This window comes from Chroicocephalus ridibundus, chromosome 1 (assembly GCF_963924245.1).
Source record: "Chroicocephalus ridibundus chromosome 1, bChrRid1.1, whole genome shotgun sequence".
NCBI classification, from domain to species: domain Eukaryota; kingdom Metazoa; phylum Chordata; class Aves; order Charadriiformes; family Laridae; genus Chroicocephalus; species Chroicocephalus ridibundus.
Window position 1 is genome coordinate 213,143,561 of NC_086284.1, and position 12,523 is coordinate 213,156,083.

Consider the following 12,523-nt stretch of genomic DNA (forward strand, 5'->3'; position numbering starts at 1 on the left):
CAGATTTTCCAAACGCGGTGTTGAAAATCTTTTTCTTTTAGCTGATATTTTTGTCTCTTCGTGAAAAGATTGGAATCTTCCCCCTTTCTCTAGCTTAAAAAAAAAAAAAAAAAAAAAAGTAAACCTTTTTGTTCTCCTTGTCAGTTTTGTGAGAATTTTGTTACTTTGCAAAGAAAACAAAAACAACCCCCCCCCAAACGCGAAATCCAAATGCAACCCAAAATTTCCCCTCTGGCTACAAAACCAAAAAAAGGTTGTTTCCTTGTGAGTTGTTTTCCCTTTCATTCCTGCTTGGTTTTGGATCATTTCCAGAGACAAGGACTAGCAGTCACATCAGAGCACAAGTTAACCCTCTCGACAAGCAACGGGGGACGCTGAGCCCATATTCAAACGCTATTAAAGTGTCACCATTGGTTGCCTGTCCCTGCTGGTGGCAGTATCCGGAGGGCGAGCAGGGATGCAGTACGGGCAGGAAACACAAGTGTGAAGCGGAATTTGGGTGACATCCCATCTGGTTGGTGGACATCGCACAGGGCCTGACACAGACACTAATTTTTAGACCCACTCTGTAGCTATTTCAGGGACCAGCTAATCTGGAAACCCACAAAAAAGGGCAAAACTTCATGCCTTTTTCCAAATTAATGCGAAAGGGCGTGACTGAGTGTGTTCCTCTTGAAGTGCTACGCTGGGAGAGAAGGGGGTGCAGAAGTGCAGAGGTGGTTGGCATAGCTAGATGGTTTGGCCAGAGATGGTATAGAAACACAAAATGCATTCTGGGGGAAAAAAAAAGAAAAAAGGAAAAAAGGAAAAAAAAAAAAAGAAAACAAAAAAGAAAGCAGAGGTGTTCAAATGAGGAAAGCCGTTAGTTAGAAACACCACCAAATGCAGCAGCCCCCCGTGAGAAGTCTGGACATGCTTTACGAATTACAAATTAATAACATTTGCTTTTGCAAACACATCAGGAGCTCGAGGGCTGCCAGAACGTTTGCAGGGCCAGTGCTAGGGGTTCCCAGAGCAGATGAAGCCAGAACTGGAGGCAAGGAGAGGCTTTTTGGCATCCGTGTTCACCATGGAAGGATTTAGGGATGCTCTCATGGCCGAATCAGTTTTTCCTGATGGATTCAGAGGGTGATAAGACGAAGTGAAGGAGCAAAATGAATAGTAACAAATTGCAAGGACAGAGAGCAAAGGGGTATGAGCAGTAACAGGGAGTAGAACTGGCTGAGTGGTGCTGAGTGACTGACGGGCAACACAAATAAATGAAACGCAATGTAGGTAGTGTAAATAGATCTTCACGGGGAGAAAGAAAAACAGTCCTGTTTTTGCATGGGAAATAAGATTCTCTGAGCTGGCATCAGCCAGCTAATATCGTCATGTGCAGTCAGTGGCCAATTAGTCAATCAATTTGATCAAGCTACTGTCATGAAGATAGAGAGGTTGCACCATATCATTCTATGAAAACGTGGTCTCAACACTTAGCTGCAATCAAAAAAAAAAAGTAGGTGAAGTGGCAGAAGTTGTTAGGAAAGGGCTAGGGACCATGATGACATTGCTAAGGATGAGGTACGCCCATTTCTGGAACCCAGTGTGCAGTTATTGCCCATGGCAAAAAAAAAAAAAAGCATCTAACAGGAAATGTACGGTGAGAGGCAACAAGGAAAACCAAAAATCTAGAGTAGTTTCATAGGATGAGCAATTATATTTTCCAGGACTTTGGGCCGGAGAAGAGATGAACTGAGAGAGGAGAACAACAGAGGGCAACAGGAGAGGGGAAATCTTGGGATTTTCCTCTTTTCACCACCACCGCCGCCACCACATGTCTCTGTTGTGCTATTTCAGTCACTGATTAAACTTTTGCAACGCTTGTGTGTCTCACCAGAGCTGAAGTGGATACTTCGGGTGCTGATTTGTACCCAAAAAGCACCTTCTGTCCTTAGAGTTTACAATAGGAAGAATTCGGGGTTTTTTTTTTTTTTGGAAGTGGATGTTTATAGAGCAAAGTGCATCAAACAAGCAGCATTATTTCCTCTTAAATCCCAAGCATCATCTTGATTTGACAACCCTGCATGGGAGAACCATCTACTGAAGGAGGATTTATGGACAGTAGACAATGTTATCAGCTTTCTTTGCTTCTTAACACTGGGAAGAGAACAACTTCCATATGTTTGAACAATAATTTAGGGAAATAGGCACGTTATTCAGTTTGGGTTTTCGCAGAAGGGGCTTTTGGAACAGAAGAGCACATCGGTGTTTCAGAGCCGTATCAGTAAAGCCTATTTCGAATACAGAAAACTTCTCGCTGAGCTAGGTAATCTCTCATTAATGAGGCAAAGGAGCCCAAATTTATTTCTAAAAGGAGGAAAAAAAACATAAAGGGAAAACTGTGGAGAGCAGATAAAACTGACAAGGTATGTCATTCTTTCTTATAATAAATCCAAGTAATTGCAAGGAAATTTCATTTTCCCCCCCATTTAACCCCAATTATTTTCATTTAATCACAGAAACGTTGCTGTTTCCCTCCAAACCAGGCTGCTTTGCGTGTGAAACATTGCTTCCAACTTTTCCTTGAATTTAGGCATGTTCTTAATCCCCTAAAACAAACACAGCGAGCGGGACAGCACGTCCCAGTGTACGTGGTGCTGTGCTGGGAGGGCTCATTGGCTCTGTGGGGATCCAGGGCAAGTCACCCCAACAGGCGTTTCCAAGTGGCATCAGAGCAAATGCCTGGGGAGGCAGGTACAACACAGATGCGGCCAGGCAGGAACGATGCTGTCTTTCCAAGGAATCATCTTTTGGTTGGTTGAGATTTGGTGACTTGCCTGGTTTTCCATTAGATGGGCTTGGTGGCATCACGCCACTCCTGAGGTGCCTGATGGTTTCTTCTGATGAGAATGTCTTGGCAATTTCTCGCCGCTTTGGCTAATGTTAATTGCGCGCAATGGTATTTCCCCCTCTGGTTGTCTGCCTCATGAAGAATTTTTTTTTCTTTTTACTGAAATTTTCCACAAACAAGGAGCCATTTCTCAGAACAAGGTGGTGGTGCTGGTGGGAATAAATGTTTTGCAACACTAAATTATAATCAGTGAAGTGACATTTTCTTTGGCCGACTCCCACTTTGGAATTGTGTCAAAGTTTGGCAGAAGTCCCTTCACATCCTTATACCCTCTGCCCCCAAAAAATCATCAGGAAGCCTTTGAAATGTTTTGGCTTTACAATGCACACCCTCTCAGCAAAGCTTTTGCAGTGCGTCATGGCTAAAACCACAACGAATGCCCTTAATGAACCTTTCTGAGCCTGTCTTGGGTCTTCATCCTGACCAGACAGTCGAGCTACCAAAGATGGCAACCCAGACGGCCCATGCCAGAACAGATAAAAGCAGATTTTTATTCTATCTCCAGATCCAGAACGCCTCCACAGTGCCCTGGGGCTGGGGCCTATGCTGGAGGAGGTCATGGTCTGTGCATGCAGGGAGGTGCCATCAGGGTGAGGGTGCTCCAATGAGCTGAGCAAAAACCGGAGCGTTCAGCCCACTCCGACTAAGCTCATCAAAACCTTTTGCCTTCTCTGGAAAAGCGTCCAAACCCCAGGCGTGGCTACAGTTTCAAATCATATCTTTGAATTACTGAGAAAAATCTGTAGCTTTAATGAGAAAAGACCTGAGATGCTGTGTTAGCAGCACAAGTCTATTGGAAATCTAGGAAAATCCTCGCGCTCGGCAGGGCTTTGGGCTTGGGTGGTGCTGTGCCCACAAACCAGCCCACAAAATACTACCAGAAAGCCACATATTGGCTCAGGCAAGTGGGTGTGTGGTTTCCAACCTGCTTGACTCATCTGGCCAGGAAAGAAAGCAGTCAGATCCCTCAGGTTGGTCTGCAGCTGTCCATGTTGACATGCCCCTTAAATCCCCTCCACCTCTTGGTACCAGGGTCCCGTGTGAGTTTTATCGTGCCGAGTTTTGCTGGAAAGGCAGCGTAGGAGCTCCAGCTCTGCTTGCAATTACCTAGGTCTAAGCCTAGGTGGGAACTGAGTGGAAAGTGTCTTACAAATACAAATCTTTTTGCGTGTCATACGGGTAATTTCTGACTGTACCCTCAGAAAGTCAGATTTATCAGCATCCTGCCCTCTTAACACACAGCACAGCAAGTCACCCAGAAACTGGCCACCTCAGTGAACACAATGAAGTCATAAGTACCCCGTCACACATGCTAGGGTAGACAAGTCCTCCAAGCAGGGGGAGGAAAGTGGTCAGGGCCGGTGTAGGGTCTTCTTCAAATGAACTCCTTTCTGCTTTCCACCAAAGAAGTTGTCTGAGGGTTTTGCAGCCAGAATTTACATTGCAGCAGCTCACAGATGTAATCACTTCTCAACTTCTGCCATGTCCCCCCATGGCACCCTTCCACCACCCTTCCCCTGGGTGGGATCTGCTCTGCTAACGCCAGCCCACCCTGTGTACTCTGCCTTGTGAAGGTAGGGACACGTCACTGTGAACAGGCGCCATCTGCCCTCACATCGCTCTCTAAACCGTGGGTTGACTTCAAGAGGACCCTGCCAGCGTGTTGTTTGTTGCGGTATCCTTGCCAGGCCGTGGGCTGCAGCATCACAGAGGGACAGTGTCACCAACTAAAGAGCTTTAAAGAATCTCATTTCTGTTGTGAAGCCATGGAAGAGAGGGATTATTAGGGTGTCCTTCTCTTCTTGGTCACTAGGACAGACTATTCATTGGAAATGCAATGAGACATTTTGGACTTGAGTGTGTTTGGCCCCATTTCCACCAGCTTTGGCCCTGACTGCATCCCTGGCATCTCAGGATATCTGGAGCCAGCTGGTAGGGCCCACAAGAGGCCAGGTCGAGTCCTTTGTATCTGTGCATGTGTCCATTTTCACCAGTATTCACCAGTACTTCCTCCATCCACACACAGTGGACTGACAGCGTGGTCTCTGCAAGGAGTGGACAGACACTGTGGTGAGACATGTTGGCCTTCAGCACCCAGGTCTCCACTTTATATACAGATTATGGCCACAATTCTCCTCTCACATTAGGCAGGAGCACCAAGGACATTCAAGGCGCTGGTGATACTGCTGACAAGCTGCTTCTCCCAAGGTTGTGGCACATTACAACTGCACACTTGCATCAGTGTGAAATAAGGCTCAGCAGTCAGAGCTGACTGTTCCTCAGCCCAGTCACTTCAAAAATGCCCAGGCCACTTGTGGCCCTCAGCAAAGACCCCTGTGGGAGAGACAGCTTCTATCATACGTGTGTTTTGTATCAGCAGATGGCCAGGAGATGTATAGCTCCAGCTCTGGCTCCAGGTAAAGAATTAGCACGGACAGCAATATATAAGTGGTCGCTTCTGTGGTGCGAGCAACCCAGGCAAGCTTGCCGCTGATCCAAAGGCATCGCTTTTGGGTGGCAACCTGGCAGCATGGTGAAGATCAGAGGTGAGCTCAACCCATCGCTGTCAGCGTCCAGAGCACACAAAGTGGCCTGGCTCCTTTTCTCCATTTCTGATTGCTCTGACAGACTCTTGGGATCTTTTCTGCAAGGAAGGCAGTCAAAAGGAAACCCAAAACCACATGGTTTTGGAGGGCCACCAGCTGCCGAAGTGCAGCCCATAGATCACAGTCTGGGAACAAATGCAACAAAATACTTCACCTTTCCACTGACTACGTCAAGTCCTTAAAATGTTTAAAATGCTTTAAGCAAGGCTTTGCATGATCCCCTTCCACTCAAAGACAAGCAAAGGCCCCAAGACACACGTAAGTGACTTAACTCATACGGCAGTTCAACGGCAGGTCTGCGTAAGAAAGTTCACAGATCCTTGGCTTTTGGCCCCTGCTCCAGTTTCTAAAATTGCCAGCTGCTCAAGTGGGGCAGGGAGGGGAGATGGCAGCACATCACTGAGGGGCGGTAGCTCCTTGCAGAGGATGAATCCGAGCGATCTGCATTAAGTGCCAAAATTTGGATCACCTATTCACACAGGAAGACATCTAGCTGAACAAAAGGGATGGGACAAATGTACTTTTGACTGGAGCAAAGCCCAGGGAGGACATTTCTGCTCTTCAGCATCAAGAACTCTTTCAACAGCCTCCAACTATTGAAAGCCTTTACACAGTCCCCACAAAGAACTCAGGTCCTTCCTGGACATTGCCATGATTTGGCACTCCCGATACACCCAGGCTGCTTGGCAGGAGGTAGACTGGGGAATCCTTCATGATAGGAACCATGGGGACGTCATCCCTTTGCAGTGGCCATGCATAGAGGACGACAAGCCCTGGGGCAGGTAAGCCACCATCTGCCCGTCCCCCCAGCAGCTCTCCCAGCGCTCCCCACACAAGCAGGGGCTGGAAACCTGCTGCTTTTTCTCGGTGTTTCCTCACAGAGCAGACACGCTCTTTGGAGAGCAGAGAGGATTTTTGACACTTCTTTTTTCCTATTCTGTTCTGCGCGCTCTAGCAGATAGGCCATAATCCAAACCATAATTTTTACAGGACTCTGTCAAATCCTGTCTCTGAAGTTTATAAGTATCTGCCCTGTCATCTGCTGTGCTCCCCCCGCCTCTGCACATATCACACAGGCTCCAAAGGAAATGTTTGCTTCTGCCAGGGCTTTGCTCAGCTGAGTCAGTGCTGGAGCCCCACGTGCTCAGGATTTTCCTCTCTGCCCTCGGCCTCCCTGGCAGCCCTGGACCTGCAGCTGGAAGCAGGTCTTTAAACCGCTGGTTGCTCAGTAAAGAAAATCTGCTCTGTGGGTATGAGACCTCGAGCAGAAAAGTGGCATCAGAGGCATTTCATTAGCTTCCCACGAGCTAACGAGGGAGATTGTAGGTTGTCTCGTGAATTCGTAGAGTAGGAGGGGAGTGGCAGCCTCCTTGAAAAGTATTTCAGGTTATTCACAGAATCATAAAATCATAGAATGGTTTTAGTTGGAAGGGACATTAAAGATCCTCTAGTTCCACCTCCGTGCCATGGGCAGGGACACCTCCCACTAGACCAGGCTGCTCAAAGCCCCATCCAGCCTGGCCTTGAACACCTCCAGGGATGGGGCAGCCACAGCTTCTCTGGGCAACCTGGGCCAGTGCCTCACCACCCTCACAGTAAAGGATTTCTTCCTCATATCCAATCTAAATTTCCCCTCTTTTGGTTTAAAACTGTTACCCCTCTTGCTATCGCTGAACTCCCTGATCAAGAGTCCCTCCCCATCTCTCCTGGAGCCCCTTTAGGTACTGGAAGGGGCTCTAAGGTCTCCCTGGAGTCTTCTCTTCTCCAGGCTGAACAACCCCAACTCTCTCAGCATGTCCACATAGCAGAGGTGCTCCAGCCCTCTGAGCATCTTCGTGGCCTCCTCTGGACCTGCTCCAACAGGTCCATGTCCTTCTTATGTTGGGGGCTCCAGAGCTGACTGGTACTCCGGGTGGGGTCTCATGAGAGCAGTGTAGAGGGGCAGAATCACTTCCCTTGACCTGCTGGCCACACTTCATTTAACCATCACAGCCCAGTTTCTTCATCTCTTTCTCACCCAGGAGGTAGGAGCAGAGGTACTCCTGTGGGGTCCCTGGTGGCTTGGGAAGAGGGCGGAGGGACCCTCGCACTGACCTGTGCCAGGGAACACAAAGGACAGGCTGGACTAGCCAAGAAGTGAGGAGGAAAGCACAGAGCAGCAGCTTGACCCAACCATTTATTTATGTCTCAAATGACATTTCTGTTCCACTTCCCCTGCCCAGAGAAAAGCAAAGTGCCTCCAAGGCAAAAGGGATTTATTTGATCTGCCATTCCAGCAACACCCAGGCAGACAACAGAGAGGACGAGATGCCTGATCTCCGCTCGATGTCCGAGGACAAACACATGACTGCATCATGAAGGGGTGCTCACTTGAACTGTTTCCCTGCATTTCCATGGGAACGGGGCAACTGTTTTTGTTTCTTCTTTTTTATATTTCTTTTATGATTATTTCTGAAATACCCTGCTGGCTGGAGACTTGGCCTTAAGAGATAAGGAAGAGGAAATGTCACAGACTGTTGTCAATAAATTATTTTTCCCATTTCTTGATGCCAGGAAAAGCAGCTCTTTTGGAGGAAAACAGATCATGGGTTATGCTTTCTTCAAATTATGTGTTTCAGAGATGTTATGAATTTCAATACACACCAAGAGGTATAGCATGTTACTTGGAAGCTGGCAGCAAAGAAAACCTGTTCTGTAGTAAAAGAAAACCTCTTAAAACCTGACCCTCTTCTCTTGTGCATATATAACTGATTCAGGCTAGTTTTGATATTGCAATCAATTCTTTGTCACATACATAAAATGCGGGCTTCGATTTGCTCCCCACAAATACAAGATGAAGAGCTAATTCCTGCCTCAAGAAATAAATCTTATAATTGCAGCTGGAACCAGCAATGCTTGCCAGGAGAGCAGGACAGCTGTGATTTTACACAACTTCCAGTAGCTGTATTTACACTGTTCAGGTTGAAAGTTTCCATCCTGGTGCTGGTCTCTGCTACAGTGCACGGAAAAAATAGTTTCCAAACTGTCAACCGTCTCTGGGGCTGTCTGCAACTGAAAAACATTTTATTTTTCTCTAAATATTTTTGCTGATTTTTTTTTACCGTCACCATATTCAGAGCAAAGAGCTGGAGTCTGATGAGGACATTTTTATATCAAGTCTATTATTTCTGTGGAAAATCCACCCCAATTCAGGCAGGTTATAATGAACGGTTGAGAGTTCTTCAGCTGCAGACCCTCAGCCAAGTCTTCCTCTTAACCAGCTTCACTGTCCCAGTCTCGTGGACCACACTGGTACTGGCCACTGGTGGGATCCCTGGCGTTGTACCACAGCTGGGTAATACAGTGCAATATGATGGTCCAAGACGGACAGTCCAGTCAAAAAACATCCAGGGGATCTGGATCTAGGGGCACAAGGCTGTTTTCCGTGCCTGGGTACCTGCAGCACCATGAAAGCTCACCTAGCTTTTGTCCCCATGGCACAAGAGAGCACGGCAGTACCGGCTGCTTTTGCTCGTAGCCCTGGTGTTTGAAACGCTCCCCTGATAATCCATGTCCCTCCCACAAGCGGGTAACAGTTGCACCAAACACAAGGCACGGCACTGCCAGTGCCACAGCCACGCTGCACTTACCCTCAAACGGCCCATCACAAAGCAGGGCTGTGAGCTGCAGCGTGGCTGAGATGAAATAAATTAATCCATTCCCACCCCCAGCAAGGAGGGAGCTGCAGGAGGGTGGCAGGAGGACACTTAAAGGTGATGTCAACGAGGTGGGCAAATTGGTAAGAGCAGTTTGGGAGAATCATCTTTAAATCCCCCATGACGGATGTCTCCAACAAAGCACTGGGATGAGATTTGTCAGGACAAGGTCCTGAGCATCAGGCAGACACCATGAGCATCCTGAGCATCAGTCAGATCTCATGAGCGTACCAAATCCATCCGAGGCTCAGAATTACATACATCACTTCCAGCACCTCACCTCCACGAGGCAACGATGAGATTGCTGCTCTGGGCCCGTTTGCAAGAGCATTTGCCACGTTGATCACTGGGAATGGCACACGCTGAGCTGCTGGGCATGCTATGGGATGCATAGCATATGGTAGAATAATATAATCTTATGTTGATATAGATTATATAATAATATAATCTTACGTTTCTGCTGTTCCTTCTGTTCTCCATTACATTTGATAACTATCACCCAAGCCCTGCCATGCAGGCACAACTGGAGCAGGAGAGCTGTTTAACGACCCCTGCAGCTGCAAAGAAGTAATTTAAGATAAGCAATGAGAAAAGGTTTCACATTCATTGGAGACCAGGAGCTGGTTATGGGAGCAGACTACAAACCCCACGGAAAAGGTATAGGGACTCTGATGAAGAGTATCAGGGTTTCAACGGGGACTGGGTGATGTTAGATGGTCAATGCAGGCACCAAATCGTCAGCAGTACAGATCCTCCCGAACCCGAGAGACACCTTGGCAGGGAGACGGGAGCCTGCAGAGACAGAGCGAGCTGCTGGGCTAAACCCACTGTATTTCTGCCTCCCAGCACAGCCTCGGTGGGATGATTTCCCAGGCATCACCGAGTGCTTTCCCTGGGACCATGCAGAGGGCACAGCCGGCGTGGGCAGGCACATGCGGAGGCAGCCAACCCACAGTTGTGGCACTGACAGACACACACCCGGCAGCTATTTGCCTGGGATTTGGGCCAAAGGGACATCCCAGATGACTGGGCAGTTCCTTTATTTCCGTGGCTACCCAAGAAAATGAAATGGTAAATGGGTAGTATTAAATCAAAGTAGAACAAATAATAACAATGAAAAGTAGAATGAGCAATAATAAACCAAAATTTAAATCCATCCTAGTAGAGTAAATAGCAAAAAAATTGATAACAATATAGATATTAAAAAATAATCACAAGGGTGGAGCCAGCCAATACTGCCACCTTGGTGACAGCGTCTGGTTTCAATATATGACTTGATACACAGCTTGGCACACCACGTGTAACGCCATGGGAAGTTAAAACCATGGTTCAATACCTTCCTCGGCTCCCATCCTTGTCACCAAGCTGTCAACTGCAGCCAAAGCCCCAGGCTGGGAAGGGACCCTCCACCCAGACCCAGGCCAAAACACAGCCAGGACTACAAAACCCCCAGGAACAGCTTGCGAGGAACTGGGCTTTGGAGCCTGGTGGCACCAACACTGACCAAAGCAGGGAGAAGCCTTCACGCCAAAGCCTGATTCAGGTGCTCATCTTGTGTTTTTATCCAAGAGCAATTAAATATAAAAGGGAATGAGCAGCGCCCAGGCCCGGGACTGGCAGCTTCCAGGTGAGTGCACATATTCAGATGAAAATCCTGAAGGTGTCAGACCTGGAGGATAACATACACTGATGTGCTGCAACACGCATGAATGCTTCAGCAGGTCTCTATACTCAGGGTATGCTGGACAAGCATAGACATCAAATACCCAACCTGTTGAGGTACAGCCTGAGGCAGAAGACATCAGCACTAATGAGGTGTTTGACATCTGCCGGGAGCCTTCACGGCCTCTGCACAATTATGCAGGTGAGCGTAAGGAGGAGATAATACATTGATAGTGGCTTGACATGGACCTATTGAACCTTAAATACCGGGTGCAGGGGCTGCTCTCCTTGCAGCCATGTGGGTCATCTGGGGCCAGGGTATCTGGGGAGGGAAACGATTTCCACGCATACCCTTGCACTGAATCTGCCTCTCTCACGCTTATGAAGGCAGTGGTCCTTCACAGCTCCAGCAAAGCCTTGCCAGTGGCAAAGAGAATGCTGCCCAGGAAGCATCCATGGACCATGCAAAGCAGCATGGCAGCCCAACCCATGCCTTGAGCCGGAGGGGCTCGCTCGGCAGGTCTCCTTGGCGTGCAGGTGAAACCCCAGCTGCAGAGCACCTTTGCTGCATGACCAGCCCCAGGATGCCAGGCAACGGGTGACTGCTCAAGACCTCAGACATCTCTTTTCCGGCCCCATCCTTGCAAGTGCACTCACGCAAGTCCAGCCTTGCAGCTCCACACGACTCACACACTCACACAACACCCAGGTCCCTCCCCAAACGCAGCTGGCATGGGTGCTGTTTGCAGTGAGAGGCCAGCACCTTGTCCTAGCTACCAGCTATCCCAGTCATGGAGCAAAAGCAAGTCCACCCTCTCCGCGTTTGCTTACACAGCTCCCAAACCACATTCAGTAAGGCACAAAATCCATCAGACAAAAGCAGCAAATATGAAGCCATCCTGCAGTGGACACAAACCTTGCCCACTTTGTCTTCCAGGCAAAACTAAAACATAGAATCATAGAATGTTTTGGGTTGGAAGGGACCTTAAAGACCATCTAGTTCCACCCCCCTGCCATGGGCAGGGACACCTCCCACTAGACCAGGCTGCTCAAAGCCCCATCCAGCCTGGCCTTGAACACCTCCAGGGATGGGGCAGCCACAGCTTCTCTGGGCAACCTGGGCCAGCCCCTCATGACTCTCACAGTGAAAGATTTCTTCCTGAAAAAATACACGTTGCGTTGGCTTTGCGAATATAACGTGTCTCCTGATCTGGTGGGTCTGAGCTGGTAGGAGGCTTTTCTTGTACCAGCTGCAACTGTCCTAAAATGCATATCGTGACTTCAGATGCAGCCACCTGGGGACAGATGACTCCTACTATGGCATCTAAGACCCCCTGGCACCACAGTTAGAGCTGTGGGCAGCCCAGGGACAGGCTACTGGGGCAACAGGTCCAGCCCCAGTCAATGGAGGGAGGTTAGAGCTGCACTCAGAGCACCCATGACAGCTACCTAGTTCTGTGCACTGACTCATGGGCTAAACGGGCCGCAGAAAGGAAAATGTAATCACGCTGTTTTAATTAAAGACAATGGAAGCTTTCCAGCCACATCGTTACAGCCCATGTGGAGACAAAAATCCCTGTTCTGCTAAAGGGATAAAATAAAATGCATTGTCACGCTGGGGATCAAGCTGATCTGAACTTTGTATTCCTCATCTGCCATGTGCTTAA